This window comes from Somniosus microcephalus, chromosome 28, assembly GCF_052327205.1.
Source record: "Somniosus microcephalus isolate GS21.2 chromosome 28, FLI_Smic_1.0, whole genome shotgun sequence".
In the NCBI taxonomy this organism is placed as follows: Eukaryota; Metazoa; Chordata; class Chondrichthyes; order Squaliformes; family Somniosidae; genus Somniosus; species Somniosus microcephalus.
The window spans coordinates 13299530-13324139 of NC_141014.1; the positions used below are offsets into that span (position 1 = coordinate 13299530).

At 47.3% G+C, this 24610-nt stretch overlaps 1 non-coding gene across 1 annotated transcript; it reads left to right on the top strand.

The window, feature by feature from the left end:
• Window positions 1–5346: 5346 nt before the first annotated feature.
• Window positions 5347–5419, top strand: trnar-ccu (transfer RNA arginine (anticodon CCU)). The gene has a single exon. It is a non-coding gene; the product is annotated as a tRNA-Arg (tRNA).
• The last annotated feature ends 19191 nt before the right edge of the window (window positions 5420–24610 follow it).

Sequence of the window (24610 nt, forward strand, 5' to 3'; positions counted from 1 at the left end):
ACCGTGCACACCTTATCAAAGCCACACGGCCATTCGAGCGCCTAAGTCTGGACTTCAAGGGACCCCTTCCCTCTGCCGACCGTAACGTATACTTCCTCAATATCATTGATGAATATTCCCGCTTCCCCTTCGCCATTCCCTGCCCAGACATGACCAGTGCCACGGTCATCAAGTGTCTCTGTAATCTATTCTGCATGTTTGGCATGCCGAATTACATACACAGCGATAGGGGGACGTCATTCATGAGAGACGAGCTGCGCCAGTTCTTGCTCTCGAAGGGAATAGCCACTAGCAGAACCACTAGCTACAACCCCCGGGGTAATGGGCAAGTGGAAAGGGAGAATGCGACTGTTTGGAAGGCTGTCACGTTAGCCTTAAAGTCAAAAGGCCTTCCGACCTCCCGCTGGCAGGAAGTCCTCCCAGACGTGCTCCACTCCATAAGGTCTCTGTTATGTACTGCCACTAATGCTACCCCTCACGAAAAGATGTTCGTTTTCCCCCGGAAATCCACCTCGGGCATATCTCTACCCACGCGGCTGACGTCTCCGGGGACAGTACTATTGCGGAAGCACGTGAGAGGCCATAAAACGGACCCCCTTGTGGAAAAGGTACAGCTCCTCCATGCAAACCCTCAGTACGCCTATATCGAATACTCTGACGGGCGAGAGGACACTGTTTCCATAAAAGACCTCGCTCCCTCGGGGAGTGGAGAGGACGATGGGAGACTACCCGATGAAGACCTACACTACAAAGAGACAGGACGCCCAGAGGTATCAATACCCAACTTTAACCTGGAGGACACTGCAGATAACCTGCAAGACACTGCAGAGGCCCGGACAGCGGAGGAACCAGAATCCACTCCGCTAGAGGCACCCCAACCGGCTTTGCGCCGATCACTGAGAACTGCAAAACCTCCTGACAGACTCACTTATACCAACTTTTAAGAAACATCACCCCGATGGACTAAATCTAAAGAAGGGGTGAATGTAATGAAATCTGTTTGTCTTGATCCTGTATTCATTTTGCACTCATGTATATTACCCTCCCCCACTGTGTATAGTTTCACTTCCTCTTTCCCGACGAATCTGGGAGGTTCCAGGTCTTGGCTCTTGGCTCCGCCCCTGACTTCTCTTACATAAAGATCCCAGGATCTGTATGACTCATTCCTGTGAACCAGTTGGCGTGTTGAGATGTTAGCTCTGATCTTAGTGATTAAAAGCCAACTTGTTTAAGTCTATAACTTCTAGTTTTGTGGTTATTGAAGGCCCATCAATTATATGTTGCTGTTCAAAGAGATTTAGGTATCCTCGTACAGGAAACACAGAGAGTTAGCATGCAGGTACAGCAAGCAATTAGGAAGGGAAATAGCATGTTGGCCTTTATTGCAAGGGTGTTGGAGCACAAGAGTAAGGAAGTCTTACTACAATTGTACAGGGCTTTGGTGAGACCACACCTGGAGTACTGGGCACAGTTCTGGTCTCCTTATCTGAGGAAGGATATACAGGCCTTAGAGGCGGTGCAACGAAGGTTCACTAGATTGATTCCTGGGATGAGAGGGCTGTCCTATGATGAGAGATTGAGTAGAATGGGCCTATACTCTCTGGAGTTTAGAAGAATGAGAGGTGATCTCATTGAAACATATAAGATTCTGAGTGGGATTGACAGGCTGGATGCTGAGAGGTTGTTTCCCCTGGCTGGAGAGTCTAGAACCAGGGGTCACAATCCCAGGATAAGGGGTCGGCCATTTAAGACTGAGATGAGGAGGAATTTCTTCACTCAGAGGGTTGTGAATGTTTGGAATTCTCTGCCCCGAAAGATGCTGAGTCGTGGAGTATATTCAAGGCTGAGATTGATAGATATTTGGACTTTAGGGGGAACAAGGGATATCGGCTCGGGTGGGAAAGTGGAGTTGAGGTCGAAGATCAGTCATGATCTTATTGAATGGCGGAGCAGGCTCGAAGGGCTGTATGGTCGACTCCTGCTCCTACTTCTTATGTTCTTATGGTGATGGACATTGAAGTCCACCTGATGGCATGAGAGTTCATGGGGTCCGGAGTCAGCATTGAGGACTCCCAGGGCCACTCCCTCCTGTCTGTGTACCACTGGGCCGCCACCTCTGGTGGGTTTGTCCTGCTTGTGGGACGGGACATACCCAGGGATGGTGATGGAGGAGTCTGGGACCTTGGCTGATAGGTATGATCCTGTGTGGTTGCATTCTAGCCCAAGGCACAAGTTTAAAGTTACATGGGCCCACTGACCATCCACCTCTTTGTTTACATCAGTGAGCCCTGGAAACTTCCACGGAAATACCTCTAGCAAACCTCTCGGTTACTCGGCCCTCCCAAATCCCTGCTCCCACTTCCTCGAATTGTCAATACACTTGTCCACAAGGCCCTTACCAGCCTTGAACTTATTGTGGATGATTGCATTGACATCACGGCCTTGACGGAAACTTGGCTCACAAGTTACGATTAATGCAGCCTCCCCGCCTGGCTGTACTTTCCATCACTTGCCCGGTCTAATCCACCATAGTGTCAATCATTAAAAACACATCACCCCAGATGAGACTCAAACACACAATTCCTTGCTTCGGAGGTCAGTGCCTTATCCATTAGGCCACTGGGGCTGAATAGTAACAACACCCCACATGAGGACAATTGACCGCTCTGAAATTCCTCACATTTCCCAAATCTTGGAAAGTTAAGCACTGAGGGAAGCTATTTTCACCCATCAAATCCGCCGCTGCTCATGTGCCGTGCCAGAGCCATCTACAGCAATAACTTGCATTTATATAGCGTCTGTAAAATAGTAAAACGTCCCAAGGCGGTTCAGAGGAGCGATTATCAAAGAGAATTTGACACCGAGCCACATAAGGAGATACTAGGGCAGGTGACCAAAAGCTTATCATAGAATGGTTACAGCACAGAAGGAGGCCATTCGGCCCGTCGAGCCCGTGCCGGCTCTCTGCAATACCACTTCAGCTAGTCCCACTGTTCCTGCCCCTTCCCCGTAGCCCTGCAAATGTTTGTCCTGCAGGTACTTATCCAATTCCCCTTTGAAAGCTGTGATTGAATCTGTCTCCACCAGCCTTCCAGGCAGTGCATTCCAGATCCTAACCACTCGCTGAGTGAACAAGTTATACCACACGTCGCCTTTGGTTCTTTTGCCAATCATCTTAAATCTGTGTCCTCTGGTTCTCGATTCTTCCGCCAATATGAACAGTTTCTCTCTATCTACTCTGTCCAGACCCCTCATGATTTTGAACACCTCTATCAAATCTACTCTCAATCCTCTCTGCTCTAAGGAGAACAACCCCAGCTTCTCCAGTGTATCCACGTAACTAAAGTCCCTCATCCCTGGAATCATTCTCGTAAATCTTTTCTGCACTCTCTCTAAGGCCTTCACATCCTTCCTAAAGTGCGGTGCTCATAATTGGACACAATACTCCAGTTTGGGTCGAACCAGTGTTTTATACAGGTTTATCATAATTTCCACGATTTTCTACTCTATACCTCGGTGGCAGGACATATTGAGAGAGTGGTTAACAAAGCATATGGGATCTTGGGCTTCATAAATAGAGGTTTTAGGTTTTGAGTACAAAAGTAGAGAAGTTATGTTGAACCTTTATAAAGCGCTGGTTGGACCACAACTGGAGTATTGCATCCAGTTCTGGTCACCACAATTTAGGAAGGATGTGAAGGCCCTTGAGAGGGTGCAGAGGAGATTTACCAGAATGGTTCCGTGGATGGGGGATCTTAGCTATAAGGACAGGTTGGAGAAGCTGGATTTGTTTTCATTAGAGCAAAGGAGGTTGAGGGGTGATTTGATAGAGGTGTACAAGATTATGACGGGTTTGGATAGGCTAGACGGGGAAAGGCTCTTCCCACTAGTTGATGGCACAAGGACTAGGGGACACAGATTGAAGGAATTGGGCAACAGCTACAGGGGGGATGTGAGAAAAAACTTTTTTACACAGTGAATGGTGATGACCTGGAACTCGCTGCCGACGGAAGTGGCGGAAGTGGAGACACTCAATGTTTTCAAGGGGAGACTGGATAGGCACTTGAGGGAAATAAACTTGCAGGGCTATGGGAATAAAGCGGGGGAATGGGACTGACTGGATTGCTCTACAGAGAGCCGGCACAGACTGGATGGGCTGAATGGCCTCCCTCTGTGCCGTTATGACTCTATGACTCTACAACTCTATTCATGAAGCCCAGGATCCCGTAAGCTTTTTTAACTGCTTTCTCAACCTGCCCTGCCACCTTCAATGATTTGTGCACACACACCCCTCGTTCTCTCTGTTCATGCACCCCCTTTAGGATTGTACCCTTTAGTTTATATTTCCTCTCTTCATTCCTTCTACCAAAATGTATCAGTTTTCTGCGTTAAATTTCATTTGTCACGTGGCCGCCCATTCCACCAGCCTGCCTATGTCCTCTTGAAGTCTATCACTATCCTCCTCACTGTTCACTGCACTTCCAAGTTTTGTAATTGTGTCCTGTACAAACTTTACTCTGGCTGTGCAGTTTGGGTTTGATTGATTACCTACCGTAGTGTTCAGGCCACATGGGAAGAATGGGGTGAATCGATTCATTAGTCACCCAAAATTGTGCATTTTAAATCCTAATCAAAGATTTTCTGTGTGCTGTGAGAATAATTTGCCCTGTAAATAATGATTTGGCGGTCACAAACTGACCCTTAAGTCTCATGATTTTCATTGCTTTTTGTACAACCCCAGTGGCCTAATGGATAAGGCACTGGCCTTTTAAGTCAGGGATTGTGGGTTCGAGTCCCATCTGGGGTGATATATTTTTAAGATTGGCACTATGATATAGTCGTCAAGGCCCAGAATGTCAATGCAGCCGTCCAGGATAAACTCATAGATGGTCAGGGCAGTGTTCGCAAGCTGATAGACATTCTGAAGGGATTTTGGAGGGCAGAGTAACCGAGAGGTACGCTGGAGGTATTTCTGTGGAAATGTGGAGAAATGCTGTGTGGCAGAAAGCACTGGTGAAGTTGGAGGCCACCATAAGATCCAGAAATGGACGTCGGCCCAGGAGAGTGAATTTCTGACCAGGAACCCAGACAGCAGCAAAATAAACCAGTGGGACAGTCACAGACTCAGCAGGTAACAGCAGCGATGGGGGATGGGCTGCAAACTAGACAAAGTTACCTTCAAACTGCAGCAACTGAATAGAAGATCAGAGTCACAGCAGCTGATGTGCATTTTAAATCCTAATCAAAGATATTCTGTCTGCGGTGAGAATAATTTGCCCTGTAAATAATGATTTGGCGGTCACAAACTGACCCTTAAGTCTCATGATTTTCATTGCTTTGTATACAGCCCCAGTGGCCTAATGGATAAGGCACTGGCCTCCTAAGCCAGGGATTGTGGGTTCGAGTCCCATCTGGGGTGATGTATTTTTAAGATTGGCACTATGGTATTGCCGTCAAGGCCCAGAATGTCAATGCAACCATCCAGAATAAACTTGCAGGTGGTCAGGGCAGTGTTTGCAAGTTGATAGACATTCTGAAGGGATTTGGGAGGGCAGAATAACCGAGAGGTACACTGGAGGTGTTAATGTGGAGAAGTGTTGTGTGGCAGAAAGCACTGGCGAAGTTGGAGGCCACCATAAGATCCAGAAATGGACATCGGCCCAGGAGAGTGAATTTCTGACCAGGAACCCAGACAGCAGCAAAATAAACCAGTGGGACAGTCACAGACACAGCAGCGATGGGGGATGGGCTGTAAACTGGACAAAGTTACCGTCAAACTGCAGCAACTGAATAGAAGATCTGAGAAGTCCAGTTGGAGCAGTGTAGTATTGATGGCAGAGAAGGCCAGGAATTGGGAATCAAATTTGAGCAAAGTTCCAGGGCTCACTGATGAAAGCAAACACCAGGCCGGGTCGGGGAATGGACACTGGCCACGGTATCTCCCTAAACATCTCCACCTCGCTACCTCTTACTCCTCCTTTAAATGTTCCTCCAAACCTACCTCTTTGACCAAGGTTTAGGGCACCTGACCTAATCTCTCCTTATGTGGCTCGGTGTCAAATTTTGTTTGATAATGGATCCTGTGAAGCACCTTGGGATATTTTACTAGGTTAAAGGTGCTATATGTTATGTTCATGAATAACTAGTCGTTTTTATTAAGAACAGCTAGCTTATGCTAGACACTTTATTGAGCACATGTGGACTAGGCACAGTATCTGTAGAGGCCTCCATCTTGACTGCTGCCTTGTGGGTAGCCTAGTGCATCGTGGGTAGCCCACTCTTATATACATACAGCACCACCTAGTGTACCATTCCAGAATGACAGGTTGCTGATCATTACATCCCCCTTTCTTTGAGGTTAAACAAAATCAGTATCAATCAATATCAATCAATAACAACATAAACATCTTCAACAGTCACTGCATTTTCAATGTAGTTATCTTTCTACTCAAAGATTAAGTCTATCAGGCTTTTTTACTTCACATGTGGATCTTCTCAGCACAGGTAAGTCTGATGTGTTTTCATGAGAGCCTGTATGTGTATTTGTGTTAGATTGCTCTGGTGGTGAGTGACAAGATTCAGTTGTGGCATTGTCATCGATTTGCTCTTCGATAGTCTCTTGTGTTTTTAGGAGGAAACGGCGGTTCCTCCTGAGAATCTGTCCTTCCTCAGTTCTAACAGTGTATGACCTTGGTCCTACTTCCTCAAGAACTGTAGCTTTCCTGTTCCATGCATCTGGATCCTCAATCCTGACAACATCATCCCTTGTCAATGGCTTCAGAGTTTTGAATGACTTTTCATAGTGTGATTTCTGTTTCAGCTTTAACAGTTGAAGCCTCTGTCTCAGTTCCTTAATCTGCTTTTCTTTTGCACAGCAGGGTAGCGTGGTACGCAACTTGCGACCCATTAGGAGTTCAGCAGGTGAAGAACCAGAATCTAAAGGTGAGGCTCGGCAGCTCAGCAGGGCGAGATAAGGATCAGACTTGCTTTCTGTCGCTTTCTTCAGCAGCTGCTTGAGAACTTGAACACCTTTCTCTGCCTTACCATTCGACTGAGCATACAAAGGACTGGATGTGATGTGTTGAAAGTCATAATGTGCTGCAAACTTTTGCCACTCCTTACAGTTGAAGCACGGACCATTGTCGCTAACGGCAATCCTGGAAATTCCATGTCTGGGAAAGATGGATTTCACATGCATTATGACACTGCTTGCTGTGGTGCTTGAGAGCAGCGCCATCTCAGGATAGTTAGAATAGTAGTCAATCACTATTAGATAGTCTTTACCATTTAAATGAAAAAGGTCCATACCAACCTTTTGCCATGGTGCTGTTGTTATGTCAGCTACTATCATTGGTTCCTTTGCTTGTTTGTTTTGGGGTTTCTGACATGTCTCACATTTGCCTCTCATGTTCTCAATGTCCTTTTTTATGCCAGGCCAATAAACAGTGTCTCTTGCTCTCCTTTTGCATTTTTCAATTCCGAGGTGTCCCTCATGAATCCTTTTGAGCATGTCTTGACGTAGAGCCTGTGGAATGACTATTCTGTTCTGTTTTAGTAATAGTCCACTTGCAACACTTAACTCTGACCTGATGTGATAGTACTTTGGACAGGAACCTTTTGGCCAACCATGATGAATGTTCTCTATTACTGTTTGTAATACTGTATCTTTTACTGTTTCTTCTGCTATTTGCTTTGATTTTGTGTCTGACACGGGCAGCGCAGCAGTGACCATACTCACATGAACATCCACGTCTTCTTCAGTACAGCTCACATGACTCATTGTGGGTGCTCGGGATAGTGCATCTGCTAACACTATGTATTTGCCTGGTGTGTAGATCAGTTCAAAGTCATATCTTTGCAGCTTCATCATGAGTCGTTGAATCCTTGGAGACATCTCATTCAGGTTCTTTTTTATGATGGCAACCAGTGGGCTGTGGTCTGTCTCAACTGTGAAGGTGGGAAGTCCATATATGTAGCCATGAAACTTTTCTAGTCCAACTACCAAGCCTAGACATTCCTTTTCAATCTGGGCGTATTGACACTCAGTATCAGTCATAGACCTGGAGGCATAGGCAACAGGCTTCCAATCTTCACCCTCTGCTTGTAGCAAGACCGCACCTAGGCCATCTTTTGATGCATCCGTTGACACTTTGATTCTTTTTGTTGGGTCAAAGAAGGTGAGTACAGGTGTGGTTGTCAGCACTGTTTTGAGGTTTATCCACTCTTGTTCATGTCTTTCTGTCCATGCAAACTCATTTGTTTTACGTAGCAGGTCTCGCAGACAGGCTGTCTTGGCTGACAAGTTAGGAATGAACTTTCCAATGAAGTTTATCATCCCCATGATGCGTAGCACTCCTTTTTCATCAGTGGGTCAGGGCATTTTGAGTATGGCGTTTACTTTTTCCATATCTGGCTCTATTCCTTTACCAGATAGATTACCTCCTAGGAAAGTGACTTCCTGGATGCCAAACTGACACTTGGGTTGTTGAGCTTCAGTCCATTCCGGCGTATGCTCTGTAGCACTTTAGTCAGTCTCTCATTGTGTTCTTTCAGTGTGGAGCCCCAGATGATGATATCATCAACATAGACCCGAACTCCTTCCAGACCTTCAATTATGTGTTCCATCGCTCTATGAAAGATTTCAGATGCAGATATTATCCCGAAAGGCATTCTGAGGAAACAATACCTGCCAAATGGTGTGTTGAAGGTACAGTATTTGGTGCTCTCTTCATCCAGTTTTAGTTGCCAAAATCCTTGTGATGCATCGAGCTTTGTAAAGTATCTGGCACCTGACATTTCACTGGTGATTTCTTCTCGCTTGGGAATATGGTAGTGTTCACGTTTTATGTTTGCATTTAAGTCCTTTGTATCCATGCATATTCTTAGATCATTGTTCTTTTTCTTTACACATACCATGGAGTTAACCCAGTCTGTTGGCTCTTCGACTTTCCTGATGACTCCTAGTGTGGTCATTCTGTCCAGTTCATTCTTGAGCCGGTCACGCAGGGGTGCTGGAACTCTTCGTGGAGCATGTACCACTGGCTGAGCATCCTCCTTTAGCTGGATCTTGTAAGTGAATGGTAGAACTCCAAATCCTTTGAACACATCCTGGAAATTATTTACTACAGAATCCACTGAGTCATCTGGTCTGCTTATGGCACAGTTTATACGGTATACTCTCTTGACCAGTTCTAAGTCCTCACAAGCTTTGTCACCCAGTAGTGAATCAAGTCCTTCAGCCACAACAGAAAACATGAGATGATGCACTTTGTCTTTGACTGTCACTTTAAGTCTGCATACACCTAAGCTATCTATTTTCTGTCCATTATAGTCCTTCAGTAGTACTGACTTTTTCTGTATTTTGGGCTTTTCTTTCATATTTTTTATGTCACTCATACTGATTAAGTTTGCTTTTGCCCCAGTGTCCAGTTTCAATGTAACTAATGCTCCATTTATCTGTAGTGGGATCATCCATTTGTCCTCTTTTACTGCATTAATTTTATGTTCAGCATTGTCCATATCTGAGGGCTGCACATTTTCTGTATCATTTTTGACATTGTCACATGACACCATTCATACAAAAAATGTCTCACTTAAATCAGTGTCCTCAATCACATTAACTCGTTGCCCTTTCTTAGTTTGTACTTTTGAAAAGCATTGTTTGGCAAAGTGATTCTTTCCATTACACCTTGTGCACATTTTTCCAAACGCTGGGCATTTTCTTATCTGGTGTTTGTAACCACAGCGTTTACAATTAAAAATTTCATCCTCCGATTGCTTTTCATTTCTGTTCTGCACACGTTTCTTCCTCTTGTAGGACACAGCACTGACAGCAGCATTATCACTCATTACAATCGCATCATTATTGATTGCACTGAAAGTCTTCTCTGGATTAAATACAAATGTATTAAATATCCTGGTACCATGTTATGTTCATTAATAACTAGTCGTTTTTATTAAGAACAGCTAGCTTTTGCTAGACACTTTATTGAGCACATGTGGACTAGGCGCAGTATTTGTAGAGGCCTCCATCTTGACTGCTGCCTTGTGGGTAGCCTAGTGAATCATGGGTAGCCCACTCTTATATACATACAGCACCACCTAGTGTACCATTCCAGAATGACAGGTTACTGATCATTGCACTATATAAATGCAAGTTGTCATTGTAGAGGGCTCTGGTATGGCGCGAGCAGTGACAGATATGATGGGTGAAAATAGCTCCTATCTGTGCTTAACTTTCGAAGACTCTGAAACTGTGAGGGAGATGTCACATTTCGGAGTGGTCAATTGTCCTCAGGCGGGTTACATTGTGTATTCAGCCCCAGTGGCCTAATGGATAAGGCACTGGCCTCTTAAGCCAGGGATTGTAGGTTCGATCCCTATCTGCGGTAATGTGTTTTCTATTGATTGATAAAACGGTGGTTTAGGTGTGGCGAGTGGTGGAAGGTGCTGCCAGGTGGGGAGGTTGCATGAAGGAGGATTGTATTATTACCTGTCAGCCAAAAATCCATTACAGCCATAAAGTCAATGTAATCATCCTCAATGTAATCATCCACAATAAGGAGGGAGAGAGAAGACGGGCCAGTTAGCCTGACATCAGTCCTGGTTTTGGGAGATGCGGCCGAAGAAGCCTTGGCAAGTTATTGCTGTGCATCTTGTAGATGGCACACGGTGTGCCGGTGGTGGAGGGAGTGAATGTTCAAGATGGTGGATGGGGTGCCAATCAAGCGGGCTGCTTTGTCCTGGGTGGTGTCAATCTTCTTGAGTGTTGTTGGAGCTGTACTCATCCAGGCCAGTGCAGAGTATTCCATCACACTCCTGACTTGTAGATGGTGGAAAGGCTTTGGGGAGTCAGGAGGTGAGACACTCACCGCAGAATTCGGCGACAGTAATGCTGTTGAATATCAAGGGGTGGTGGTTAGACTCTCGTAAGTTGGAGATATTCGAGAATCAGAGGGCACAGATTTAAGGTGATTGGCAAAAGAACCAAAGGCGACATAAGAACATAAGAAATAGGAGCAGGAGTAGGCCGTTCGGCTGCTCGGCCATTCAATAGGATCATGGCTGATCTGAATCTAGACTCACGTCCACTTCCCTGCCCTCTCCCCGTAACCCCTAATTCCCTTATCTGCTAGGAAAATGTCTATCTCCATTTTAAATTTATTTAATGTTGCAGCTTCCACAGCTCTCTGGGGTAGCAAATTCCATAGATTTACTACCCTCTGAGTGAAGAAGTTTCTCCTCATCTCAGTTTTGAAAGGGCAGCCCCTTATTCTAAGATTATGCCCCCTAGTTCTAGTCTCACCCAGCAGTGGAAAAAACTTTTTTACGCAGCGAATGGTTAAGATCTGGAATGCGCTGCCTGAAAGGGTGGTGGAGGCAGACTCAATCTTAACTTTCAACAGGGAGTTGGATAAGTATCTCAAGGAAAGAAAATTGTAGGGCTACAGGGAAAGGGCAGGGGAGTGGGACTAGCTGAGAGCCGGCACGGGCCGAATGGCCTTCTTTTGTGCTGTAACCATTCTATGATTCTATGATAGTCACTGCCTGGTACTTGTGTGGTGCCAATGTTACTTGCCACTTATCAGCCCAAGCCTGACTGTCATCCAGGTCTTGCTGTATGCGGACATGGACTGCCTCATTATCTGAGGAGTTGTGAATGGAACTGAATACTGTGCAATCATCAGCGAACATCCCCACTTCTGACCTTATGATGGAGGGAAGGTCATTGATGAAGCAGCTGCAGATGGTTGGACCTAGGACACTGCCCTGAGGAACTCCTGCAGCGATGTCCTGGGGCTGAGGTGATTGACCTCCAACAACCACAATCCAGAGTAACTGAGAGGTACGCTGGATGTATTTCCGTGGAAATGTTGGAGAATTGCTGTGAGGCAGAAAGCGGTGGTGAAGTTGGAGGCCACCATAAGATGCGGAAATGGTGGAGAAATGGATGTTGGCCCAGGAGAGTGAATTTCTGGCCAGGACCCAGACAGCAGCAAAATAAACCAGTGGGACAGTCACAGACTCAGCAGGAAACAGCAGCGATGGGGGATGGGCTGTAAACTGGACAAAGTTACCTTCAAACTGCAGCAACTGAATAGAAGATCAGAGCCACAGCAGCTGAGTCTTACAGTGTACTCCAGTGGAGCCCAGTGGAGTAGTGTAGTATTGATGGCGGAGAAGGCCAGGAATTGGGAATCAAATTTGAGCAAAGTTCCAGGGCTCACTGATGAAAACAAAGAGTGGGCAGGGTCGGGGAATGGACAGTGGGCACGGTATCTCCCTAAACATCTCCGCCTCGCTGCCTCTCTCTCCTCCTTTAAATGTTCCTTAAAACCTACCTCTTTGACCAAGGTTTAGGACTCCTGTCCTAATATCTCCTTATGTGGCTCGGTGTCAAATTCTATTTGATAATCGCTCCTGTGAAGCGCCTTGGGACTTTTTACTATGTTAACTGCGCTATATAAATGCAAGTTGTTGTTGTAGGTGGCTCTGGTATGGCGCGAGCAGTGACAGATATGATGGGTGAAAATAGCTCCCATCTCTCCTGAACTTCCGAAGACTCTGAAACTGAGGCAGATATCACATTTCGTAGCGGTCAATTTCCCTCAGGCGGGTTAGATTGTGTATTCAGCCCCAGTGGCTTAATGGATAAGGCACTGCCCTCCAAAGCCAAGGATTGTGGGTTCGAGTCCCATTTGGGGTGATGTGCTTTTAATGATTGACACAATGGCGGTTTAGGCGGGGCAAGTAGCGAGGAGGGTAGTCTCAGTCTGCAGGACGATATAGATGGGTTGGTCAGATGGGCGGAACAGTGGCAAATGGAATTTAACCCGGAAAAGTGCGAGGTGATGCACTTTGGGGGGACTAACAAGGCAAGGGAATACACAATGAATGGTAAGACCCTAGGCAAGACAGAGGGTCAGAGGGATCTGGGTGTGCAAGAACACAGATTCCTGAAGGCGGCGGAACAGGTGGATAAGGTGGTAAAAAAGGCATATGGGATACTTGCCTTCATTAGCCGAGGCATAGAATATAAGAGCAAGGAGGTTATGATGGAGCTGTATGAAACACTGGTTAGGCCACAGCTGGAATACTGTGTGCAGTTCTGGTCGCCACACTACAGGAAGGATGTGATCGCTTTGGAGAGGGTGCAGAGGAGATTCACCAGGATGTTACCAGGGCTGGAGCGCTTCAGCTATGAAGAGAGACTGGGCAGATTGGGTTTGTTTTCCTTGGAGCAGAGGAGGCTGAGGGGGGACATGATTGAGGTGTACAAAATTATGAGGAGCATAGATAGGATGGATACTAAGGAGCTTTTTCCCTTAGTAGAAGGGTCAATAACAAGGGGGCATAGACTCAAGGTAAAGGGTGGGAGGTTTAGAGGGGATTTGAGAAAGAACTTTTTCACCCAGAGGGTGGTTGGAGTCTGGAACTCACTGCCTGAAAGGGTTGTGGAGGCAGGAACCCTCACAACATTTAAGAAGCATTTGGATGAGCACTTGAAATGCCATAGCATACAAGGCTACGGACTAAATGCTGGAATATGGGATTAGATTAGACAGGGCTTGATGGCCGGCGCGGACACGATGGGCCGAAGGGCCTCTATCCGTGCTGTATAACTCTATGACTCTATGACTCTAAGTGGTGGAAGCTGCTGCCAGGCGGGGAGGCTGCATTAAGGAGGATTGTATTATCACCTGTAGCCAAGATTCCGTCAAGGCCGTAAGGTCAATGCAATCATCCACAATAAGGAGGGAGAGAGAAGACAGGCCAGTTAGCCTGACATCAGTCATCGGGAAAATGTTGGAATCCATTATTAAGGGAGTGGTAACAATGCACTCAGAAAATCATATGATTAGGTTTTTGTGAAAGGGAAATTGTGTTTAACACATTTATTGGAGTATTTTGAGGGTGTAATTAGCGGGGTAGATAAATGGGAACCAGTGGATGTCGTATATTTGAATTTCCAAAAGGCATTCAATCAGGTGCCATGTGAAAGGTTTTATTTTTATTTGTTCCTGGGATGTGGGCGTCGTTGGCAAGGCCAGCATTTATTGCCCATCCCTAATTGCCCTTGAGAAGATGGTGGTGATCCGCTGCCTGAGGAACTCCTGTAGCGAAGTCCTGGGGCTGAGATGATTGACATCCAACAACCACAACACTACCCAAGATAAGGTATCCTGGGGTTGGGGTAATATATTAGCATGGATAGAGGAGTGGTTAACAGATAGAAAACAGCGGGTAGGGATAAACGTGTCATTTTCCGGTTGGCAGGCTGCAGCTCGTTGGGTGCTTGGTCCTCAGCTATTTACAATCTATATTAATGACTTAGATGAAGGGTCTGAGGACAATGTATCCAGATTTGCTGACGATACAAAGCTCGGTGGAAAAGTAAGCTGTGAGGAGGACACAAAGAGCCTGCAAAGGGATCTAGACAGATTAAGTGAGTGGGCAATAAGGAGGGAGATAGAGAATAATGTGAAGAAAGGTGAGGTTATTCACTTTGGTAGGAAGAATAGAAAAACAGAATATTTTTTAAATGGTGAGAAACTATTAAATGTTGGTGTTCAGAGAGATTTAGGTGTCCTCGTTGTAAGCGGTTTTTGATCCTTGCCCAATTGCTAGACGGATGGTTCGAATCGCCCCCGCCTTACGAAAGTTCTATACCCGGGAATTATTATTCAGAGTGTAAATGGAATAAGTCACGGACAGGAATGCTTCGGTGAAAAATCAAACTTATATTTATTTGGTCCAACATACATTGGATAAAACATGCACCACTAAATGAAATCACTATCTCTGTGGAGAATAGAATCCAGATTACAAACAACATACATACAGTACACAACTGGGGCCGATAACATGCAATAATTCCCTTGTTGCTATGGTGGACTCTAACTCCACCCCTACCAACGAATTACCCAGTCGCATAAACCCCTTCGCCTGGCTGAACTAAATGAAGCTCCCATCCTTGGAATAGCCCAAAAGCTTCACTTCTGAGGAAAACCCTGAGCCCCTTTCACCTCACCCAGCTTGCCTGGGATATCTGGTTACCGGCTTGGGACACTCGAGACTATGCTTACCACCACACACAGTTGGTCTCGATCGCTTCGCTCAGTGGCTTCTTCCTCTGGTACTTCTTGTTAGGTCTAACTTGGTGGAGCGAGGAAGCGAGAGAGAGAGAGAAAGAATCGTGGAAAAGGATCTATCTTTATAGGAGTCTTGCTACCCCTATCTTTCCCACCAATCTTTAAAATCCTTTTGTTTCTAAGCACTCCGGTGCTTAATCAGTGATGGGTCATCATCGGACCCATGAGTAATCTGTGATTGGATTAATGGCCCTAAGTCTGGGACATATATTTCGGTCTTTGTGTTGGGAAAAACTGGCTCCTCTTCAGCTGGCTGAGGCCAGTGGGTTCATTGTTCTGCTTCTCTTCTGAGATGGAGGTGAGAAGTGCTTTTGCATATTAGAGTGGCTTTCTAATAAGTTCAAGTTCAATGGCCCCCTTCCTTTTTCCAGGACTGTCGGGCGAACCCATACATTCTGGATGACTGACAGTTCTTTTGTCACAGCCAACCGCCATGCGTTCTCTGGAGTTTTAACAAACCAGTCCTCCACGCACCTGCACAGGGCAATCCCACCACAGGGAAAACACCCTCAGCCCATAAAGTCCACAAAAATATTCTCGACTGAGTCCATTCTTCAAACAGAAACTTTGCGATATCGCCATCGTACAGGAAACACAGACAGTTAGCATGCAGGTACAGCAAGCAATTAGGAAGGCAAATGGCATGTTGGCCTTTATTGCAAGGGAGTTGGAGCTCAAGAGTAAGGAAGTCTTACTACAATTGTACAGGGCTTTGGTGAGACCACACCTGGAGTGCTGTGCACAGTTCTGGTCTCCTTATCAGAGAAAGGACATACATGCCTTAGATGGAGTGCAACGAAGGTTCACTAGATTGATTCCTGGGATGAGAGGACTGTCCAATGGTGAGAGATTGTGTAGAATGGGCCGATACTCCCTGGAGTTCAGAAGAATGAAACATATAAGATTCAGAGTGGGATTGACAGGGTAGATGCTGAGAGGTTGTTTCCCCTGGCTGGTGTGTCTAGAACTAGGGGATATAGTCTCAGGATAAGGGGTCGGCCATTTAAGACTGAGATGAGGAGGAATTTCTTCACTCAGACGGTTGTGAATCTTTGGAATTCTCCACCCCAAAGGGCTGTGGATGCTGAGTTGTGGAGTATATTCAAGGCTGAGATCGATAGATATTTGGGCTGTAGGGGGAACAAGGAATATGGGGTCGGGCAGGAAAGCGGAGTTGAGGTCAAAGATCAGTCATGATCTTATTGAATGGCGGAGCAGGAGCAGGCTCGAAGGGCTGTATGGCCAACTCCTGCTCCTACTTCTTATGTTCTGATTGTGATGGACATTGAAGTCCACCTGATGGCATGAGAGTTCATGGGGTCGGGAGTCAGCGTTGAGGACTCCCAGGGCCACTCCCTCCTGTCTGTGTACCACTGGGCCGCCACCTCTGCTGGGTCTGTCCTGCTTGTGGGACGGGACATACCCAGGGATGGTGATGGAGGAGTCTGGGACCTTGGCTGATAGGTATGATCCTGTGTGGTTGCATTCTAGCCCAAGCTACAAGTTTAATGTTACCTGAGCCCACTGACCATCCACCTCTTTGTTTACATCAGTCAGCCCTGGAAATTTCCACAGAAATACCTCCAGCAAACCCCTTGGTCACTCAGCCCTCCCAAATCCCTGCTCCCACTTCCTCGAATTGTCAATACACTTGTCCACAAGGCCCTTACCACCCTTGAGCTTATTGCGGATGGTTGCATTGACATCACAGCCTTGACGGAAACTTGGCTCAACAAGTTACGATTAATGCAGCCTCCCCGCCTGGCTGTACTTTCCACCACTTGCCCCGTCTAATCCGCCATAGTGTCAATCATAAAGAATACATCACCCCAGATGAGGCTCAAACACACAATCCTTGGCTTAGGAGGTCAGTGCCTTATCCATTAGGCCACTGGGGCTGAATACTAACAGCACCCCACCTGAGGACAATTGACCGCTATGAAATTCCTCACATTTCCCAAATCTTGGACAGTTAAGCACTGAGGGAGGTTATTTTCACCTATCATATCTGCCGCTGCTCATGTGCCGTGCCAGAGCCATCTACAGTAACAACTTGCATTTATATAGCGCCTGTAATGTAGTAAAACGTCCCAAGGGGCTCACAGGAGCGATTATCAAACTGAATTTGACACCGAGCCACATAAGGAGGTGCTAGGACAGGTGACCAAAAGCTTACCATAGAATGGTAACAGCACAGAAGGAGGCCATTCGGCCCGTCGAGCCCGTGCCGGCTCTCTGCAATACCACTTCAGCTAGTCCCACTGTCCCTGCCCCTTCCCCGTAGCCCTGCAAATGTTTTTCCTGCAGGTACTTATCCAATTCCCCTTTGAAAGCCGTGATTGAATCTGCCTCCACCAGCCTTCCAGGCAGTACATTCCAGATCCTAACCACTCGCTGAGTGAACAAGTTATTCCACACGTCGCCTTTGATTGTTCCGCCAATCATCTTAAATCTGTGTCCTCTGGTTCTCGACCCTTCCACCAATAGGAACAGTTTCTCTCTATCTACTCTGTCTGGACCCCTCATGATTTTGAACACTTCTATCAAATCTACTCTCAATCCTCTCTTCTCGAAGGAGAACAACCCCAGCTTCTCCAGTCTATCCACATAACTAAAGTCCCTCATCCCTGGAATCATTCTCGTAAATCTTTTCTGCACCCTCTCTAAGGCCTTCACATCCTTCCTAAAGTGCGGTACCAGAATTGGACACAGTACTCCAGTTGAGGTCGAACCAGTGTTTTATACAGGTTGAGCATAATTTCCACGCTTTTCTACTCTATACCTCGGTGGCAGGACATATTGAGAGAGTGGTTAACAAAGCATATGGGATCTTGGGCTTCATAAATAGAGGTATTGAGTAGAAAAATTAGAGAAGTTATATTGAACCTTTATAAAGCGCTGGTTTTTCATCCTGGATATATTGCATCCAGTCCTGGTTGTAATGTATGTACCTTTAAGGGGAGAACTACTTTTTACAGCTCCTGTATACTGCAGTACCGGCAGTGACCACACCTGTATATAAACCCTGAGTAGTGATCTGTACCGTTAGTTCTAGAGTAACCCTCATTCAGTAAACACCTGTTGAATCGTTCCTGCAGTCTGTTGTCTGATTATTGAAGGACATAACATCAAGATACATGGATCTAACATTGGCGACGAGCAGATTCAAACCTACCTGCAACTCTGCATCACCTCCCAGGGATTCGCTCCTGGAGAACAGTGGAAGAAGGCCGAGTCCAGAAGCACGGGCGTCGACCACGGGAACCCCCCCAGTCATCCAGCGGAGATTTGAGCATTGCAGGGGAGGCTGTCGAGAGCCAGGCTTGGCTTTCCAGTCACGGTGGTCCAGCAAAATGGGCTGGCAACAGGTACTGCGCAGGCCCTTCCCGGACAGCGGCGTCTAGAGGCGACTGACGGCACAGAAAAGGGCCGAGCAGCGTCGACGGGGGAGAGAGAGAGGGTAGAGCGCACAGGGCACAGCCGGTGTTCAGGGCTGAGCAGCGTCAACGGGGGAGAGAGGCACGCAGGAAAACGCGCAGAGCGCAGCTGGTGTTCAAGGGCCGAGCAGCGTCAGCGGGGAAGAAAGGAAAGCGCGGGAGACGCCATTTTAAGCCAGTCTAACCACACCCAAAAATGCCGAAGAGTGGCAGTATCACAGCGTTCGACAATGAAGTCGAAGATTGGACGACATATGTCGAATGCATAGAAGTATACTGCAAGGCGAATGAAGTGCCAGGTGACAAGAAAGCGCTGGTATTGTTGAATTCAATGGGTGCAAAAACGTATGGCTTACTACGAAACCTAGTAACCCCAGAGAAGCCAGTAGAAAAGGATTTTGAAAACATAGTGTCAATCCTACAGGACCACTTAAACCCCACACCGCTGCTGATAGCAGAAAGATTTAAGTTTCACAAAAGGAACCAGCATAAAGATGAAAGTAATGCTGAGTATTTAACGGAACTGTGCAAGCTATCGAAACATTGCCAGTTTGGAACGGGACTAGCAGATACTTTAAGGGACAAGTTTGTGTGTGGGCTTCAAAGTGAAGGAACCCAGAAACGGCTTCTATCAGAATAGGATCTTACGTTGGACAAGGCTTTCAGCATTGCAGTATCACACGAAGCAGCAGCACGGGGCGCGGCAGAGATACAACGGCGACCGCAAGAATATGGCACAAATGAAATGTCATACGGAACAGTGAAGTGCTATCGCTGCGGCATTCAACACACGACCATAAGGATTGCTGGTTCAAGGACAAAGTGTGCAGACAGTGTGGAAAAGTAGGACACATAGCAAGAGTCTGCAGGTCGGGAAAGAAAACCAGCAGCAAGAAATCTCCACAGGAGAAGTACAAGATGACGGAGAGTAGTTCAGACGAACAGAAAAGTGATACAGACTCCGGAAGCAAGGAGCTGGGTTGTCTGAAACTACATAATGTGATCAAAACGGAGGATCACCAAACTATCTGGGTCACGCTCAAGATAGCAGGAGTCCAAGTGAAAATGGAATTGGACACAGGATCAGCCCTAACAGTCATAAACCGAAGGGACTACAAGCGGCTATTCTCACATATATCCTTGAGAGATACAAAGATTGTCTTGAAGACGTACACGGGGCAAAAAGTCTACCCCAAAGGAAAAATAAGGCTGAACGTTATATATAACGGCAAGGAAACACCAAAAATGGACCTATATGTATTGCCAGATGGAGGACCACCACTACTAGGACGTGAATGGATCTGGAAGATACAGCTAGATTGGCATTCCATACAAGCACTGACTGTAGATGCCAAAAAGGATGATGACGTCACACCTGGACGACTGTCAAAAATGCTAACTGATGCACAAGAAGTGTTCCAGCAGGGACTCGGAACGCTAAAAGGCATAACAGCGACGATCAAAATAGAGGAAAATGCAAGCCCAAAGTTTTTTAAGGCCAGACCGGTACCTTATGCGATCCGCCCAGCCGCCGAAGCAGAGCTGGAAGGTTTGGAACGTTCAGGAGTACTGTCCAAAGTGGACTGGAGCGAGTGGGCTACACCCATCGCTCCTGTAATGAAGAGGTCATTGAGTAATACGCCTGGGGAACCAAAGTAGGTTCGCATCTGTGGGGTCTTTAAGGTGACAGTGAACCCAGTCCTTCACACTGTACAATATCAGCTTCCGCGGATTGAAGATATTTTCGCCTCGCTATCGGGAGGGAAACGCTTCACTAAGATTGATCTGGCCCAGGCGTACCTGCAAATGGAGGTAGAAGAAGCCTCGAAACAGTACCTCACGATCAACACTCATAAAGGTCTCTACCAATACAACCGGCTGGTGTTCGGGGTAGCATCAGCTCTGGCTATTTGGCAAAGGGCAATGGAACAAGTCCTGCAAGGGATTCCAGGGACCCAGTGTTATTTGGATGACATCTTGCTCACGGGCGAAAATGACAGTGATCACCTCGCCAACCTGGAGCAGGTGCTCACTAGATTGAAGGAATATGGGCTCCGAGCTAATCGCCACAAATGCGAGTTTTTCCAGAAGCAGATCTCGTATTGTGGCCACGTTATTGATGAAGAGGGGTTACATAAGTCCCCTGAAAAGATTGAGGCAGTAGTCAAGGCTCCAGCACCAGAAAATGTGTCACAACTGAGGTCGTTCCTCGGGCTGGTGAACTACTACCATAAGTTCTTGCCGAATTTGTCTACCGTACTACACCCACTGAACACCCTACTGCAAACGGGAGTACCATGGAAGTGGAGTGACGAATGTAAATGAGCTTTCCAGAAGAGCAAAGCATTGATCACATCAAAAGAGGTGTTGGCTCATTTCAACCCAGCACTACCAATTCGGTTGGCGTGTGATGCATCACCCTATGGCATTGGAGCGGTGCTGTCGCACAAATTCCCGGACGGCTCAGAGAGGCCAGTAGCCTTTGCGTCTCGGCCACTAACCTCAGCCGAGCATAACTACGCCCAAATTGACAGGAAGGCCCTCAGCTTAGTGTGGGGAGTGAAAAAGTTCAATCACTATCTGCACGGGCAGAAGTTCACCTTGCTGACTGACCACCAACCACTTGTCTCCATCTTTAATCCAAAGAAGGGCGTTCCGGTGATGACTGCGCAACGGCTACAAAGATGGTCCCTTTTTCTAGGGGCGCACCAATATGAAATCGAGTATAAGGGCACGAAACAGCATGGAAACGCTGATGGGTTATCACGCCTGCCAGTGCCTACTGTGGAGGAAGCACCAGCAGTGGATCCTGTCGAAATATTTCATTCAACTATAATTGAATGCTTGCCAGTAACTAACGCTGGTATAGAGAGGGAGACTCGAAATGACCCGACACTGTCTCGGGTATATGATTTGACGGTGAAGGGATGGCCAGCACATGGCGACTCACTGTTGCCAGCATTCTCATCCAGAAGAGAACAGCTGTCAGTATGCCAGGGGACCTTGATGTGTGGATCCCGAGTGGTAATTCCACCCAAGTTAAGGGAGAGAGTTCTCAATGAGCTTCACGAAGGTCATCTGGGAGGGGTAAAAATGAAAAGCCTTGCTAGGGCTTATGTGTGGTGACCGGGGATCGATCAGCAAATCGAGGACCTGACAAAGAGCTGCTCAGGATGCCAGAAGGTCCAAAATGCACCACCACATGCCCCTCTACACCCATGGCAGTGGCCCTCAACTCCATGGCAACGGGTGCATATTGATTTTGCTGGTCCATTCATGGACTCAATGTTTTTAATAGCCGTGGATGCACACTCGAAATGGCCTGAGGTGATCAAAATGTCCTCCACCACCACGGAGTTACTTTTGCAGTCCTACAGGCCATTTCTGCCAGGAACGGCTTGCCAGAGCAGAATTGCTCTGATAACAGACCACAGTTGGTGTCCGAAGAATTTTGAAGATTTATGAAAAGGAATGGGGTAAGGCATTACACATCCGCCCCGTATCATCCAGCCACAAATGGATTGGCTGAGAGGTTCGTACAAACCTTTAAAAAAGCAGTAAGGGCCATGTGCGATGACGACATTCCACTGCAGCATAAGGTGGACAATTTCCTGTTAGCCTACAGAAATGCGACACATGCAGTCACCAATCAGGCCCCGGCCATGATGTTCTTTAACCGAAGGTTGAGATCTCGTCTGGATTTGCTCAGACCAAATGTACGAAGAGATGTTGAGAATAAGCAATTCCAGCACATCAATGAGAAGCCGACAAGGAGCTTCAATGTAGGGCAACCAGTCTTGGCCCGCGACTACCGAACAGAGAAATGGCAACCAGGAACGATATGCACACGGCAGGGGCCACTAATGTACACAGTGGACATTGGAGAGAGCATCATGAGACGCCATGCTGACCAGATTCTAGAGTCACAGGAACAAGCCAAAACCATACCACGAGCATGTGCACCTGGTAATAAACCCGAAGTACAGATTGCGTCTACCTCTGAATCAGCGGTATTGGAAGCTGACGAACCAACCAATGACAATGAGCCAGAATCGACTCCGCCGCAAGAACAGGATACTCGAGAAAGGCGCTATCCAGTCAGGATCAGGAAGCCTCCTCAAAGACTGAACTTATAAATGATTATTTCAGTTGATGTATATAGTACAGAGAAAATTGTAATTGTAATTAGTTATTATTTAGTTGTTAAATGAATGTTATGTACTGTTTATCTAAAAGGGGAGGAATTGTTGTGTATGTACCTTTAAGAGAAGAACTGATTTTATACTGCAGTACCGGCAGTGACCACACCTGTATATAAAGCCAGAGCAGGCTTCTGTACTTCAGTCTTAAGTTACCCTCCGTTCAGCTGCAAGCACGAGCAGAGGGAGCAGCCAGACTTTGGAGAGTGGATTAAAGTGGTGGTCCCCTGACCAGGAAGAGGAGGAGAACGTTGGACCACCACCACCAACTCCACCATCATTACATCAACTGAGGTGCCTGGAGAGAGAGGACAGAGGAGGAGAAGGAGAAAGGAGGCCTACATCAACATCAACCAGGGGAGAGGCCTTTCTATCACTGCCTCCCCAATTTGGCCTCCACTTCAGGAGAGGGAGAGAGGGGAGAGAAACCAACTGCTTGAAAGGAGGGAAGAAAACTTCATCCGGAACATCTACAGGTGGGTGTTATTTGGGGCACTCTCCCAAGACTTTGTATTTTAGGTGGGGGGAGAAAAGAAGAAGCAAGGCCGGATCATCAAGGGGTGTAGTGTGTGTGTGTGTGTGCTCTTGTTAAAAGCTAGGCCACACACACCACTAATTAGCATCCCTTCTATTGCCTGCCCTGGGAGAGCTTGGAGCTGCCCAAGGTGAAGTCCTTAATTTAATTTAATTACATCGTTAAGACCTGTTGCAGGACTAAGCCTGGGCTTCTCCAGCTTTTCCAGGTGAAGACGTCTTCTCCCCCTGCCAGAAGACCACCATCACCAAAGACTTTTTCCATCGGAGAGTGCAACCCTGCCTACACCCACCCACCATCCTGAGTGGCAACACTGCCCTTTGCGGCCTCCCTCCTTCCCACCCCCCCACCTCTCTCTCTCTCTTTGTCTCTCTCTGCCTGTCTTTCTAAGGCACCTTAGTTTCATCTATTTTATTAATTGCCAATTGAGCAGAGGGGCGAGGGCTCTTCTCCCAATTTAAATCAATAAGGAGAGAGGTGTGTCCTCATTTTAATCAGCACCCTCTGCTCAATAGAGGACAAAAAAATATATATATATATATACACCGAGGCCATTAACACCTTCAGGCCTGTGACTTGGGGTAAGTGTAGCCCTTAAAAAAAGCACCCCAGAATGGCGACTGCGTCTTCGCCGGTGGCGGGGCCAGCCGGGACCTATGCGAGAGTGGTAGCCACAGCCACAGCTGCTCCCGCTGTTCCTGCTGCCCCGTCACCTTTTCGATTAATAACGAAAAAGCTTGGGGTGAAGAGCTACACTCACCCCACTATGACCATCGAGGCCTGCGTCAAGGCCATGGCTGGGGTTGTCGGCCCCTCAGCCATCGTCGCGGCCTCGAAAATGTATGGGAAGGCTGTGTTCTTCCTGGGGTCGGAGCGGGCGGTGTCCCTGGCTGTCGCCAAGGGGCTCACCGTGGGCGGGACCTTCCTGCCGGTGGATCCTCTCGAGGCCACCGCGCAGAGGATCATTATTTCCAACGTCCCGCCCTATGTTCCTGGTGAGCTCCTCCTTCCCCATTTGCGACAACTTGGGGAGGTGAGGTCGGGGATCACGCCCATCCCGCTTGGCTTCCGGGAGGCCAGCCTTCGCCACGTCTTCTCCTTGCGGCGCCAGCTGTTTATCCAGCTGGCGCGGGAGGAGGACGCTGAAGGGGCGTTCGTCGTCCTCCACGAGGGGACCGCCTACCGCGCCTTTTGGCCGTCGGACGGTGTGAGGTGCCATGCCTGCAGGGAGGTGGGGCACATCAGGAGGAACTGCCCTGCCTCCAAGGCCGCCGGATCATCTCGTGC